Raw genomic sequence first — 15,363 nt, forward strand, 5'->3', positions numbered from 1 at the left:
CACAGCTACAAACTCAACCAAAACAAAAATTCACAAGAGTCGAACTCCACAACTTCATGGAAATTTTTCAGCTATTAAATTCTCTGTTGTAACACTCTGACCTCATGCTCTCATAAACAAACATTTGATTCAGGTAAATTAAAATATAACCATCGTCCTGCACTCATTAACATTATCTTACAACACTAAACTGAAAATGACACAATAGGTATACACATAAATTGAAAATTATTAATCAATAAAACAAAATAATTACAGGAGAACTCATGGTCTAATGATTGGCCTCTCATTCTTCACACTCACTCACACAATTGTACATCTTACATGCCTCATAGGCTCTCCTCAATTTATACAAATGGATTAGAACCCAAGTAGGTTCTAGATTCCTCAACAAAATCCAACAATATCTCTCTTGATATGTAAAATCTCTCATCCAAATCCTTATCCCTAGATACAAGCTAACTAATCCATAATCCTCTCAAACCTTCCACAATACTCTCGAACCTTATCCTATTTATAATAATATTCATTATCTCTTAAAAACTATAGAAAAGTAAAATAAATAATTAAATCCTCACTTTACAAACTAACTCCTCTAGTAAATGACTGACCTAGGTTAGATGCACTTGCATCACTTCTATATCTTCTTCTCCATTCACTTTGGAAGAGTAAGCTTCTTCCATAAGTATAGCCTCTCAAATTTTAATACGTGTGAGATCATGATTCTCATCCTGTTTGACTATTTCATTGGTAGGAGAATCCAATTTTATTAGGGGGCATTCATGGAATGAACATTACAACCATTATACTTTCCCTTTGCAGTTCCACTTTCAGTTTCCATAGGATTTGAACCTAGGTGGGGAGGATAACAATGTTATACATTATAAAATTAATAATATCGTGTGCTAATTATGTTAATGAAATAAAGTGTGTTAAAACTCGTCAAAAAGAAGGCAATGCTAAGAAATTTTTTGTATATCCTAACAACCTTTTCGTTTACTGGTAAATTGAACAATAAGTATCATGTGATGGAATTCCAATGACCCCTCACTAAACCGTGGATGATGGCCACCTATGAGAATTCTTGGCACATTCCATTCTGAATGGTTGAGTTGCAGTTTAATGAGTTTAAAAAGACAATGTAAAAAATAATCCCTTCAGCTAAAGATGATAGTAAAATAGAGTTTGTTAAAACTTGTCTGAAGGCAATGCTAGGGAATTTTGATATCATCCAGCAATGTTCTCAGTGATTGGTAAATTGAATAAGAAGTATTAAGGTATACTTCACCAAACCCTCGATGATGGTCATCTATGGAATAAGCCAAAACATATGAAATATGCCCATGTTATTTAATCAATACAATGCTCATTCCTTCAACATTCTATATTTTTATATTCTTGCATTTTGGAATAAAATATGAAATAATTGATTATGTGAGAGTTGCCATAGTTGAAAAAATGAAAGATATGTCTATTCCATGTTTATCTTCTGTGACAGCTACAAGAACAAAGGTCCATTAAAAACAAAAGATGGAAATGAAGTCATTGAAAAAGATCTTTGACACCATCCTGAAATGGAACCTAATGTTGGGAGTGCCATTAATCATATCCTTGTACATAAAAAATTGTGTTCTTCCAACTTATATTAAACTTTTTGGAACTTGTTTGAGAAAGGATTATTAGGACTACATTATATTATAGAGAATGAACATACTACTACAAGTTATATTTTCCAAATTAAAATAACAAATCTCAGGTAGTTAATTGTTATATTATCATCTTATCTGTACACACTGCATTATACATAGGGAAATGTCTCAACAATTAAAGCTGGTTTGATTGGATTATATATATGCTAAACAAATCATAACATTTGAAACTTCTTGAAGCCAAAGGATAAGGTAAGGCATGAGTCTATCATTAGAACATTTATGACATAAAGCCAACAAAATTTTAGTGTTATTTGCCCTAGACATATTTGATCAGCCTATATGTATCTCCATTATTTTATGTTGTAATACTTGGCTTTGCAACTCTAATGACAACTCTTATTATTTGATTCTCTTGTTTTTAGGATTTGGGGTTTGTTTTATCTTTCTCCTCAATTATTATCCCAATATTATTCTTTAACTATTTTGTTTCTACTACCATTCCAACCATTGGCATTTGACTTAGTAAGACTAGCATTATTTTCCATAGTACTAATTGGCTCATTATTCCAATTGTTCCAACCCTCATTATTTGATGCTCCTTTTTTTAGTAATTCCTAGTTGGTTGAAATTCCATCCCAACTATTACCCCAATTTAATCCTTTATCTATTAGAACTAGTGTTCCAACCATTGGCATCTGACCGACTAAGGTTGGAATTATTTTTCATGGTACTAGTTGGTTCAATATTCCAACCACCATTCCAACCCTCATTATATGATGTTATTATCTTCAGTAATTGTTCGAAGCTACAAATTCCACCCCAACTATTAAATTTTTCTCCAACGCCACATTTTTAACATTGTATTCACCACCCCAATCTAATTTTATGTTTGATTTTGCATATTTTGGGTTCCATCCCTCATTACATAGAACTTTTGGTAGAATATTCCACTCACTTTGTCTTTTTTCACTCTAACCATTATCTCAATATGATCCATTTTCCATTACCTTGGAAGTAGTGTTCCAACCATTGGCTTGTGACTATTGGTCAATATTTAATCATTCCATCTTGCTAGATAGATTATTATCCCAAACACTCTTATCCCTTTCTTCCGAATTTAAAATCAAACATCGTGAACCATCTCTAGATTGGAGATTTATCCTAGGATTTCCAATTAGATGTCAGAACCTTGTTGGAATTGTCCTCTTGAACTAGTGAATTTGCAAAAAGATTCTCAAAATTATGCTACTCCTAAAACCAAAGATATCATATGAAGGCCTATTGCCATATGAAAAGATCCCCTCTTCATCTTTTAGATCATCAAAATACAACCCAATACATAAGCTTGATGGCAACATTTCCTTTTTATTTGGTGCCCTGCCTAAGATTTTGAAGAGTTCACAGATATCCAATTGTCTATACTAGTAAACCAAAGGTTCCTTTTCCTCCTACATACAAATAAAATGAAGTTACTACTACCCTTGGTCTTCATGCCTCATCCTCAAGGATAATCCTATTTCAAGACTCATTTACTGATGTTTTACTAACTATAGTTCAAATGTGCAAACAAAACATTTTCCTGTGAAAAGGTGCACATATTTTAATATAATGATCAAGATATGAAGAAATTACATATAAATAAAACACGCAAAATATATTTGAATAGAAAATATAAACATTGAAAGGTTTTACTAGGAGAGATATTTTCTTGGACTCCTTTTGGACCAACATAAACAAACTTGAATGAAAGGCTTTCTTCAACATCATTTGAGCATTGTTCAAATCAGTACTAATGAATGTAGAAATAAGTACCAAAAATTTCAAATATTAGCCCATAAAATTTCAAAACATGAACCTGTTCCCATAGGAGCACGTCTACCCCAAGAACATGATGTGACTTCATGAGAAAGGGCATCCTTCGCACCTTTTTCAGTTGCTTTCTCAAAGCATTTAATGGGTGTCTACATATTCATATTTAAGTTAATGTGTGGATCTTGATGATATTTCTAAGAATAGAGACTGTGACCAGATCGAGCCCTTGTACAAGGAAGTGATGTCCATCATAAAATTCATCACAGTGTATACTATTTTCCACTATATTTACCAAATTCATTTTACTTGTAGCTACTTAGACTTGAAAGGACTAGATTTGGCCACTATTAGCTTGCCTTTAGGTACTTGTTGAATGTTGGATGAGAATTGCCTGACATGATAGTGAGTGATTTATGGAAGAAACTAAGGATACATATTACATCAAATAGATATGGTTCTTCTATAATGCAAGACACTATTATTGATCCTTATTTTTGGCATAGGTTAAGTATGTTTTATTGTTCACCAAGACAATTTATAACATGATTTTCTTTGAAAATTCATATCGACCAATGATTGGGTTGGTTTATGAACAAATGGACACCATGTCAGGCCAACTTAAGAACATTATTGCACTGATAGATGTAAAACTATGTGAGTATATTCTACATAGAGGTAGAAGAACAGTGGGTGAAGCAAAACCTCCACTTGATTCCTTAGCATATATCCTTACACCAAAATGCTTTCCTACATCATGGTTGGAAACACCGTGGTGTGAGGAGAAATCCAACATGGATCCAAAGGCTGAAAGTGATTACATGTAAGCAGTAGACAAACTTGTCCCTTATGAGGAGTGTGATATCATACAACAATAATTGAGCAGAGTCATCAATATTGAAAGACTATTGTTGTGCCAATTGAACTAGAGATTTGAAGAAAATGACTTCTCTTAGTTGTGGAACATGTATGGTTGTTTTTCTCTACAACTGTAGTGTTTAGTGAAATGGGGGATTTCATGGGTTGTGAAAACTTGAAATAGTTTACCATGTACAAATCCCATTCCATCAGAAGAGGCTGAGGTGAAGAATTAAGCTAAGAACAATTAGCATTTGTATAATGGGAAACTCCTAAATCTCTCCCGATTTTATATTTTAAAAATTTTATGGGCTACTTCAGCACCACCGTTTGGGGCAGGCACAAAGTTAGGGTAGACCAGATATTCGAAAATAGTCTAATTCGCCGTTTTATTTCATCTCAATCTCCTTTTTAGGCGGTCGGAGTAAGGCTCATCACGGGTAATCAAATAGAGCTTTTCTTATTCAAATTTAGCATTTATCAAGTTTATCTATAATTCGCGGGACGGATTCGATTGATGCGCGGGGACGCTCGACTAGGCCACTCTCTCTACCCGCCCGGGCTACTCGAATAGAGCAGAAAGAAGACATGGGCATTACTTACGAGCATTTAGATTGAGGTCCACTTAACTGATTGAATTTGATTTAGAACTGATTAGTCTTACGATAAGGCTGGCCGGGAAGGTACGGACAAAGGCAACTGATTAGGCTTCTGGAGAGGGGCGTTACCATTTCAAGGGGATCCATCTTACGAAAAGAGTGTTCCAACTGACCCTTCTGCCGATAGCACGTACCCATCATTCACCATAGCACGTCCTGATAAGATTACACATCCGCAGATAAGGACCTACTCCATCTACTCCAAACTACCCTACTCCCCTACAAAAATCCTACTCCTAACACCTACCCGAACATACCCCAGCATACCCAGAAACAAGAAACAAGGATATGCTCACGTCCTAATACGAGACATCCGGATTAGCTTTCTTGCTTGATCTTCTCTTTTGTCCCCTTCATTCCCAATCTTTCGTCCCCCTCATATCTAAGTTCACGTCCCAATGCAAGGTCTAATCTAAAGCCCCCATGTTCTCGACCCTAGAACCTCCAACTCTACCCTCCGCCCTATACCCTCGACCCTACAACTCACTTACCGGTACGGAACACACGTTCCTACCTCGATCAAATGGATGCTATGATTATGATGCATGCATTACTTACTATGCACCTGTCGAGGATCATCGCCAGTCAGAATATCTCTATACAATTCTATCTATGTGGAATTGGGATGTTTCAAATTTCCTTTCTCTCTCTTCCTTCCCTAATCCAACTCCCGTCTAAGTAGAATGGAGATGATGAAATCAAAAGGTAATCAGCTCTCTCAAAGTGGCATTATCAGAAACATGCATTTGGAACACAAAATCAAACATCAAAATGATGGGGAATAATACCTGGGCCCAGACACTAAGTTTGTTCGCTTGGAATAGATCCCAGAAAACCTTCAAAGAAATACCTGTGGAGTTGAACTACAGCGATTATATCCGTTTCATTTCAACTATTGGAATAGTTGCACTACAGCTCATTAAAACTAGTTGGATCAGGCTTAGCGGCAAGCTAATTAGTTGTTCTAACTATGTAAGTAGATTACACAATTCTGGGAATACAGCTAAGTCTCATACTAATTAGGTTCGTAAATAAGGCAGAAATAAGAGTTGAATGGAATAGTGCTTCTTTCTTTCAAAGGAGACAACTTATAGCAGCTTATTCGCTGGAGCTCAGGGATAAAGGAAGGGGACACTAGTTTCTTTTTCAAAGAATGGAGACAATAGAGATCTCTCTAGCTCTACAAAGATATACATCTCTCTAGATCTCTTCTCTCTACATCTCTACATCTCTTGATCAATAGAAGTTATGTTCAATTAAGTTCAATCCAGCCCAGAAATACCTTCAGTTCAGTACAGATACGGTAAGGCTGCTATTGACGTGAAAGCCATAATCCCGAGTGTGTGTGAGGTGCACCGATTACCCTTACTTCTTCACCCAGTACATGTTTCCGAGAGATGTGTATCCATGGTTTCAATACTTACCCGAATAAGGGCCATAGCTTAATACGTGTCTCCTCGGCGATGTCCTTTTTTTGCCTCCAATGGGATCCTAAAGTAAAAGCTCCTGAACAATGGTATGAAAAATCACAACATTTCATTTTATAGTCAAAAGCTCCGGCGAATCGGGGGTTTTGACCGAGGAGAGCAGAGCACGGCGAATGATTTGTTTTGGGTGCCTCAATGGGGTCCAGGCAGGCTCCAACTATATTTGTTAGTGAAGAAGGTTCCTTGCCCCCGGAGGGACAAGCGGCTTCGCACCTTTGAAAGAGAAAGGCTCTTTCCTTTGCGAGAAGGCTCCGACAACATGATTCATAGGTTGATTCACCAATAAGGGTAGTGGCATTGTCCGATAAGAGTCATGCTATAAAGCCTATACAAACTTACATGACAAGGGGTGTGGTACATACACAGTGTGTGTCTGAAGGTCCTTATGTTGATGGTCAAGGCTCCTCGGTCTGGGTCTGAAAAAGTGAGTTTTATTGCCCTTACATTGGGAGGGTTAATCGCTGGTCAAGTGTCTCAGGGAATAGCTGTTCAATGCCAAAGTGAGTAGCTCTAAGAATCCCGATTGGGGCAATGTTTGTTCTTTAGACACTACTTGCCTTAGTCCATAGTGTAAGTTCAAGCCTTAAAAGAGTGGCTGTATTGAAAGCTGAGTGAAAGCCTTTAAGTTGTCTCCATTCTTAGAAAAAGAAATATGTGGGATAATAACTTATATAATGCAATCATTGCTTGTGTGATGGAAAGTGTAAGGATATTGATGGACAACACATCTTCCGAGAGAGGCGTTCCCACCGGACACAGGCAACTTCTCACCCAATAGGCCATACAAAATCATTCGCTCTTTTTCTACTAATTGAACAGCTCACACCCAATATTTTCCATCCAAACAAATTAGCTTTCTGTCTTAAACCTGGAGACCTTACCTGGAGACCTTACCTGGAGACCTAGCCATTGCAGCTATACCTACAACTCCACATCGAACCTCTACCCAACATAGCTCCAACCTAACAGCTTCTGAACTAACTCGTAAGCTAAGAGTCTCTACTGCATCATGCCTTTTTAGTAAGTTGACCTATGCGGGATTGATTCGATTGGTTGAGCGCCTTTTTGCTCGCTGGCTTTTCGGGCTTTACAAAAGAAACCGCCCGACAAAGAGAGAAGGCACCCTATGGAAGAGACAAAGGCCCTGCAAGAATTTACCATACTAGGGCTATAGTGATTTTGAGGAAGACTATATAGGCGAGGTGGGATTTAGATAGACCCCATGCATATTTTTTTTTCTTTGCACTTTATTGATGCTGACTAAAAAATTTACGATTTTGTTAACTCGCTATCCAGTTTGGCTACAACTTTCCTTTAATATAATCATTACTCATTTGGGTTTAAAAGAAAACAGTTATTCTTGTGACCCAGTTAACGTATGTGCATCTTATTTAACCCTAGTATGGGTAGAAAAAACACATTACTATAGCCAATGCAAATGAGATGTAGGGAAAACTTGGAAATGAAGTCTTTCAAGTGGTGATCTAAATACACGTGTAAGAAGACCTCCAAAATTTCATCTGATTGGCACATGATATTTCAAGTTTTCTTCTTTCTTGGAGAGATACATATGCTTTTAGTTGTTTGAACTTTTGATTTCCCATTAGATGTCATAGGTGAGCTAGATGTAAAATGAGGATTGCTTAGGGAACCAACTATGCCACTAAAATATTCTTTCCCATAGTTAATAATACAAGTATTTTGCAAACTTTAAAATTGGGTCATTATGTAATTGATTGAATGATTCTATTTAATCATTTCAACATTTTTAAGAAATACGCAAACCACATTTTTCATTTCCACTAGATGAATTATTATGATTTTATAATTTGTTTATAAATTTATTTTGTAAATGAATAGGTCATTTGATGAAGACGGTAAAGAAAATGGGGTGGCATAAGAAGATGAAGTTGCCAAATGTAAAAAAATTGTTTGTGATCCATCATGTCTACCTAATAAGGTAATTTTACTTCCATGATCTCAAACTTAAAATATATTTTATTATAGCATAGTTGTAAAATATTCCTATGTCATGCTACATAACATGTTTTCTTCAATCAGGGTAAGAATATAGTTAAGTTTTCTCGAGAATTTTGTATCATGAGCCACCCCATTTACACTTGACCATTTTTTTCTTTTATTTTTATTATAGCATAGTTGTATAATATTCCTATTTAATTCTACCTAACATCTTTTTTTTTGTGTCAGGTTAAGAATATAGGTAAGTTTTCTCGAACAATTTGTGTCATGAGCCACCCCATTCTGAATATAAATGATTCACAATCACTGCAGATTATTTTTCCCCAAAAGCAAGTTGGATGCAAATATGGTATGTATATATTCTGACTCATATTTTCTCTTTTTGTCTTGCGCTTTTCTGGATGAACAAGAGGAATTTAGATTTTTCCCACATTACAGACCATAGTTTCTCAATAGAAAGGTTCGAAATTTATGGATGAGATACATGTAAATGCATCAATGTAGATTTATGATTGCAGATTACAAGTTTTTACAATACCCTCTACTCTATAATTTATATGCCTTTTCCTCACCTTTAATGCTTTTAGGTATTTCTTTTGTTGTTCCCATTCACATAATATTTATCCCAAAAGAAAATACATTTCATTTTATTCAAGAGAAGCAGAGACAGACCAACCTGAGGAAGAATTACAACTAGGATTAAATTTTCTTAGAGAAGTTGATGAGATGTTTTTTAACACTTTACAATATATATGAACCTGTTAATGAACCATCTCTTCACAATTTCTTCATATCAAAAGTAAATGGTCTTCCTATATTTTCTTTGAATTTTGCATTTATGTATGGATAGCTTGCTATTATCAAGTCAAGGAAGGTACCATAATGTAGAGAATTTTTTCTTGCAAAGCTATGATGCAACCATACATTTTGAGACAATGGTTCAAGGTGTGCTTTCTATGTACACACAAATCACAAGAAAGGTAGAGTTACTATATATTTACACTTGATCATTTTTTCTTTTATTTGTTTGTAGGTTTGTTTTAGTTGTTTCCCTTCACAATCTTGATTTTTTTGACTACCCTTAATGCCTGTTCTTTGATTTTTGTTGCTATCTATTTTGTTTTTGCAGGTGTTGGATATAAGTTTCAATCTCAGTGTTGCAAGTGTTGCAAACAAGTAATTGATATTCTTCCATTCTTGATTGTATTCCACAATAATCCTAGGTTGCATCCATCTTCTAGACATGGTCAAAAGTGACCTCATATGTCATTGAAATCTTTCTTTGTATTTGTGAAGCTTGTTTCTATATCAAATTATTGACATACATTCTCAATTAGTTACCCCAATGCCTAGCGTGTGTTAAAATCAAGTTGATTCTTTTTGCGATTAAATTCCAATGGTCTCTTTTGAATATTTAATATACCTTGTTTTCTTGCAATAATTTATATTGTAAAAGTAGTTTTCAATCTATGCAAATTTTGAATTTCTATGTACAGGTGCATATTGTATATACCTACAAATAAGTAACTATGCATGTCAAACAACATCAGTGACTCATAAAGAATTACTATAGTCATTTGTATAAGATAACTTGTTCTTATAATGTGCATATTTTAGATATCACATTGTGATCTAGGATTACTTTTACTTTTTTTATCAATATCTAATTGCTTAAACCATGTTCACACTTCATGAAATTGCAAACTTTATTACCTCTTGATTTCTAATAGAATGATTCCTGTATTGTCTATTCTTTGCTTGTCTTCCATGTTTTAGGTATTCCCTTTCTTGTTTCTTTCTATTCCATGTTTCAGTAGCTCTTGAAGGTTTAATATTAAATTCCCAAAGTATTCTTTTCTATGGTGATGTTTTATTTTCTTTGTTTATACAGGTCATTTGGCCACATAGTGGCCACTATCACCAAACTGAAGAAAATTTATTCTTGTTTCTTGCTTTTCTAGGGAAAAATGGCATTGACATTGTCGATGTTGAGGTACATCTCATATAAATCCTTTACAGTCTATTTTAGTTTAGATTCGAGTGTTTATATTCTTTCATGTCATATACTCTGCGTTGTATGGTAAGAAGCAGGAATTGAAGAAAGAGGAGGCCAATAACACTAAAGTGATAAATGCAGAAATAGGGAGAGAGAAGAGAACCAGTCTAATGACACCCTTAAATTCAATATCATGTACAAGACCCACATAGAAACTGATGGTAAAGTATTTAGAGTTGGTGAATTCACCAACAATACCTTGGCAACACAATCATAATGTTTTGAAGTGAAGAAACAATATTTCGTGTGCAAATTGTAGTCCAACCAATATTTTGTTGGAAATTCATATTGTAAGAGTCGACATTTCATATAATATAACTTATGTGATTGAAATTATTTATAGTTGTACTTGATATTATTTAGTATTGTAATTAAGATACGTAACTTTGCATTTTCATGTTAGATACATGCACATGGTATGGACTTTTTTTAATTTAGTTGCAAAATAATACTAATTAATTTATGTCGATTAATAATTAACACATAAAATCGATCCAAAATTACCAAATTAGTATTTTATATTGATCAATGATGAACACAAATAAAATGAATATACGATGACTAAATTAGTCATTTAGAATTATTATTAATGAAAGTAAATGAAATGAATATAAACTATTAAATTAGTCGTTTAGATAATGAATATGAAACTACAAAAAAAAGATAAATGACTAATGTAAATGATAAATTTGTGATTACAAATAGTGACTAAATTTTGCATATATATGATTATTAGTAGTTAATTTATAGTATCTTATAACATGACCAACATTTTGATCATATTTCTTTGGTCTTTAATCGATTTTTTTTCGGGTGATCATGTAGTTGTATATTTTGTTGTGTATTTGGTCATTAATTGTGACAATTAATGATTCACTAAATGAATGACAAAACTTAAGACTAAACATACTACTAGAAAATAAAATTTAGGAAACCAATTAATGACTAAGCTAAAATGACTAAAAATTGGTCGCGTTATAAGATACTGTAAATTAGCCACTATTAGTCACTGACTGGAAAATGGTCGTTTATATGCACATTTTAGTCTTTTTTTAAGTAACTAATTAGCCATTTTTTACTATTGTATCTAAGGTTGCTTTCAATTAAACTAATTCTAACTATTGAAGGAACTAGTGGAAAGTCAATTATGTAGTGGGACTTCATTCAAACTCATTGATCATCCAGTAAACTCATCAATTAGCCCAAAATAGCTAGTGCATGTAGAGAATTCTAGTTCCACGGACTTGGTGAAGATTCCAAGGCAGTGTAACAATAGTTGTAGAATATTATTGAGTGTATATGTGTTGCATGTAGTTATATGATCAACTTAAGTAATTGCACAATTCATTTTGGAGAAATTCCTCAATAATAGGGGCCTAATTTCTCAAGGGACAACGCAATGAAATAGGAGCTCAAGCATAGGCAGAAATTGACTAACTATGGGTCACACCTTCCTAGTGAGTAGAGAGATAGGTTATGCACTTGTAGGTTTTTCTCAATTGAGAAAAGTAATTGTAATACATAATTATTCGTCATATTAATACAATCCTGCAATGGGGCTTTTAGTAGATTTCTTTCCCCATGAAAAATATTATTTGCATGTGTGTGATTTCTTATTGCATGTTTTAGATTTTTGTTCTAAATTGTGAATTAATGTTCGTAGAGAATTAGAGTAGGTTTGTGTCTTGTGATTTTGATTAAAACTTCATGATCAGTTGCAAATATACATCATAATTCCTAAAACACTTATGTAGGGGTTTGAACCAACGATCTCATAATCTTAACATAACATACTTTATCAAGTAATCTACAATTGAACTCGTTAGTTTTATTATTTTAGGTTAAAAGGTTCAAAGTGCATTGACACTAGTTTAAGTATTGTTCGAATTATTGCACACAATAAACTCTATTCTACGTATTTTATTATAATCGTAACATCACATATTTATACAAAAAGTTAATCATTAAGATAGATTGACTATCTTAGTGAGAAAATCTAATTAGTTGAGAGAAAATCTCAACCACACCTAAAACTAAGAGCTAATTAACAACCTCCTAGTCAATAAATCCTATGATAAGGAATATCTTTTATCAAGAAAAAGGAATCTAGGCATTTAAACCTCTAGAACCATCTCTAATGAATAATTTCCTTGAAGTTTTCTTTGGTGGAGTGCTCATCAAATACTCTAATCATTTTGAAATATTTTGGATTGAACTCAATGAAGATATCTCCTAAGTTGTACTCCCAAGTTCCACTCCGAAAATATTTAATCATGGATCTCCTCAAATCAATTAATAGTTGCACCAAGTCACATAACCTCACTACAAAATGCTCTCATGTCTTCAAAAATTAATTATGGATTGTTCCCTAGATCTAAAACTCCCAATATAACTATAAAACTATCTATATTGAGCTTTACTTCCACTTGATCTCTTGAAGATACAGTTTCTTCTAAGCACTAAATAAAATCCTTATATTTATTATGTAATAACTAAACTAATAGTTATTCCATTGACATCCATCTATCGATACACATGAGTTTTATCCATTGTACTCACTAGTTATTTTTGAAAACAGTCTACATACAAAATGTATTTGAGTTCCTGTTAGACCATGAGCTTCAATGCATTCAGAGATTCATCGTCATTTCACAAACAAAATATAAAAATAACAAAATTTTCCTACTAGAAACTAATATAAGGACACCACCAAATCTCATGACAACAAAACCAATCATTGTTCTTTAGCTTGTTGAAATATCCTCAAAGCAGGAGTATGCATGGATCTTTTTTCCAACAATAGTGAGCGCCATGGCTTCTTTACATGGATCAATATTATGAGTGATGGACTACCATCTATAATCATTGATCACTGAGCCATGATGACCAAGATGACTATTCATTAAGAAAACAATGGTGTCATAAAATCAGCATGTGTAACACATTTCCACAGAGTGATTGACTGCATGCAAAATTCACGCATATTTTTTTTCATAGGGAATGGATTTCCATTCATTCATAATACCTTTATTGTGCCTTAAATGAATGTGAAATGATACTTTTCATCCATGATATCGAGAATCTAGTTTGAATGTGTTTTTCATTATATCTAGGACTAACAATTGCTCGTGGTAAGATTTCTTTGTGAAGATGATGGTGGTGTAGGAATAAAGCATAATTATATAGGGATAGGGAACTCAATTTTTCTAGAACTCTATTATTTCAACATTAATGACATCACCAAATCAAAGGGAATTAGCCACTATTACATCTAATTTTTCATTCCAACCACACACTAACTTTACAGCAGGCACATCGATAGTTGTGTTCTCTTTCAACAATGGTTATTTACACAAACTCACCCACATAGAAACACAGAAATAGCTTTACACAAAACATAAAACAATAACATATTTTCTCTCACTCAATCTAATCATACATATTTAAAGATGATTATAACTCACATCTTTGACATTTTACAATTAATGATTCACTAAATGAATGACCAAATTTAAGACTAAATATACTACTAGAAAATAAAATTTAGAAAACCAATTAATGACTAAGCTAAAATGACTAAAAATTGGTCGCGTCATAAGATACTGTAAATTATCCACTACTAGTCACCAACTAGAAAATCGTCATTTATATGCACATTTTACTCTTTTTTTTAGTAACTAATTAGCAAATTTTTACTAGTGTATCTAAGGTTGTTTTCAGTTAAACTAGTTAAACTAATTCTAACTATTGAAGGAACTAGTGGAAAGTCAATTATGTAGTGGGACTTCGTTCAAACTCAGTGATCATCTAGTAAACTCATCAATTAGCCCAAAATAGCCAGTGCATGTAGATAATTCTAGTTCCACGGACTTGGTGAAGATTCCAAGGTAGTATAACAATAGTTGTAGAATATTATTGAGTGTATATGTGTTGCATGTAGTTATATGATCAACTTAAGTAATTGCACAATCCATTTTGGAAAAATTCCTAAATAATAGGGGCCTAATTTCTCAAGGGACAACGCAATGAAATAGGAGCTCAAGCATAGGCAGAAATTGACTAACTATGGGTCACACCTTGCTAGTGAGTAGAGAGATAGGTTATGCACTTGTAGGTTTTTCTCAATTGAGAAAAGTAATTGTAATACATCTTTATTCGTCATATTAATACAATCCTGCAATGGGGCTTTTAGTAGATTGCTTTCCCCATGAAAAATATTATTTGCATGTGTGTGATTTCTTATTGCATGTTTTAGATTTTTTTTCTAAATTATGAATTAATGTTCGTAGAGAATTAGAGTAGGTTTGTGTCTTGTGATTTTGATTAAAACTTCATGATCAGTTGCAAATATACATCATAATTCCTAAAACACTTATGTAGTGGTTTGAACCAACGATCTCATAATCTTAACATAACATACTTTATCAAGTAATCTACAATTGAACTCGTTAGTTTTATTATTTTAAGTTAAAAGGTTCAAAGTGCATTGACACTAGTTTAAGTATGGTTCGAATTATTGCACACAATAAACTCTATTCTACGTATTTTATTATAATCGTAATATCACATATTTATACAAAAAGTTAATCATTAAGATAGATTGACTATCTTAGTGAGAAAATCTAATTAGTTGAGAGAATATCTCAACCACACCTAAAACTAAGAGCTAATTAACAACCTCCTAGTCAATAAATCCTATGATAAGGAATATCTTTTATTAAGAAAAAGGAATCTAGGCATTTAAATCTCTAGAACCATCTCTTAATGAATACTTTTCTTGAAGTTTTGTTTGGTGGAGTCTTCATCAAATTCTCTAATCATTTTGAAATATTTTAGATTGAACTCAATGAAGATATCTCCTA

At 33.4% G+C, this 15,363-nt stretch overlaps 1 pseudogene; it reads left to right on the forward strand.

The window, feature by feature from the left end:
• Positions 1-7,180: 7,180 nt before the first annotated feature.
• Positions 7,181-9,625, forward strand: LOC149151021 (guanosine nucleotide diphosphate dissociation inhibitor 1-like; annotated as a pseudogene).
• The last annotated feature ends 5,738 nt before the right edge of the window (positions 9,626-15,363 follow it).

This window comes from Pinus tabuliformis, chromosome 9, assembly GCF_031772625.1.
Source record: "Pinus tabuliformis cultivar Carrire ecotype Pingquan chromosome 9, CPIR1, whole genome shotgun sequence".
Taxonomy (NCBI): Eukaryota; Viridiplantae; Streptophyta; class Pinopsida; order Pinales; family Pinaceae; genus Pinus; species Pinus tabuliformis.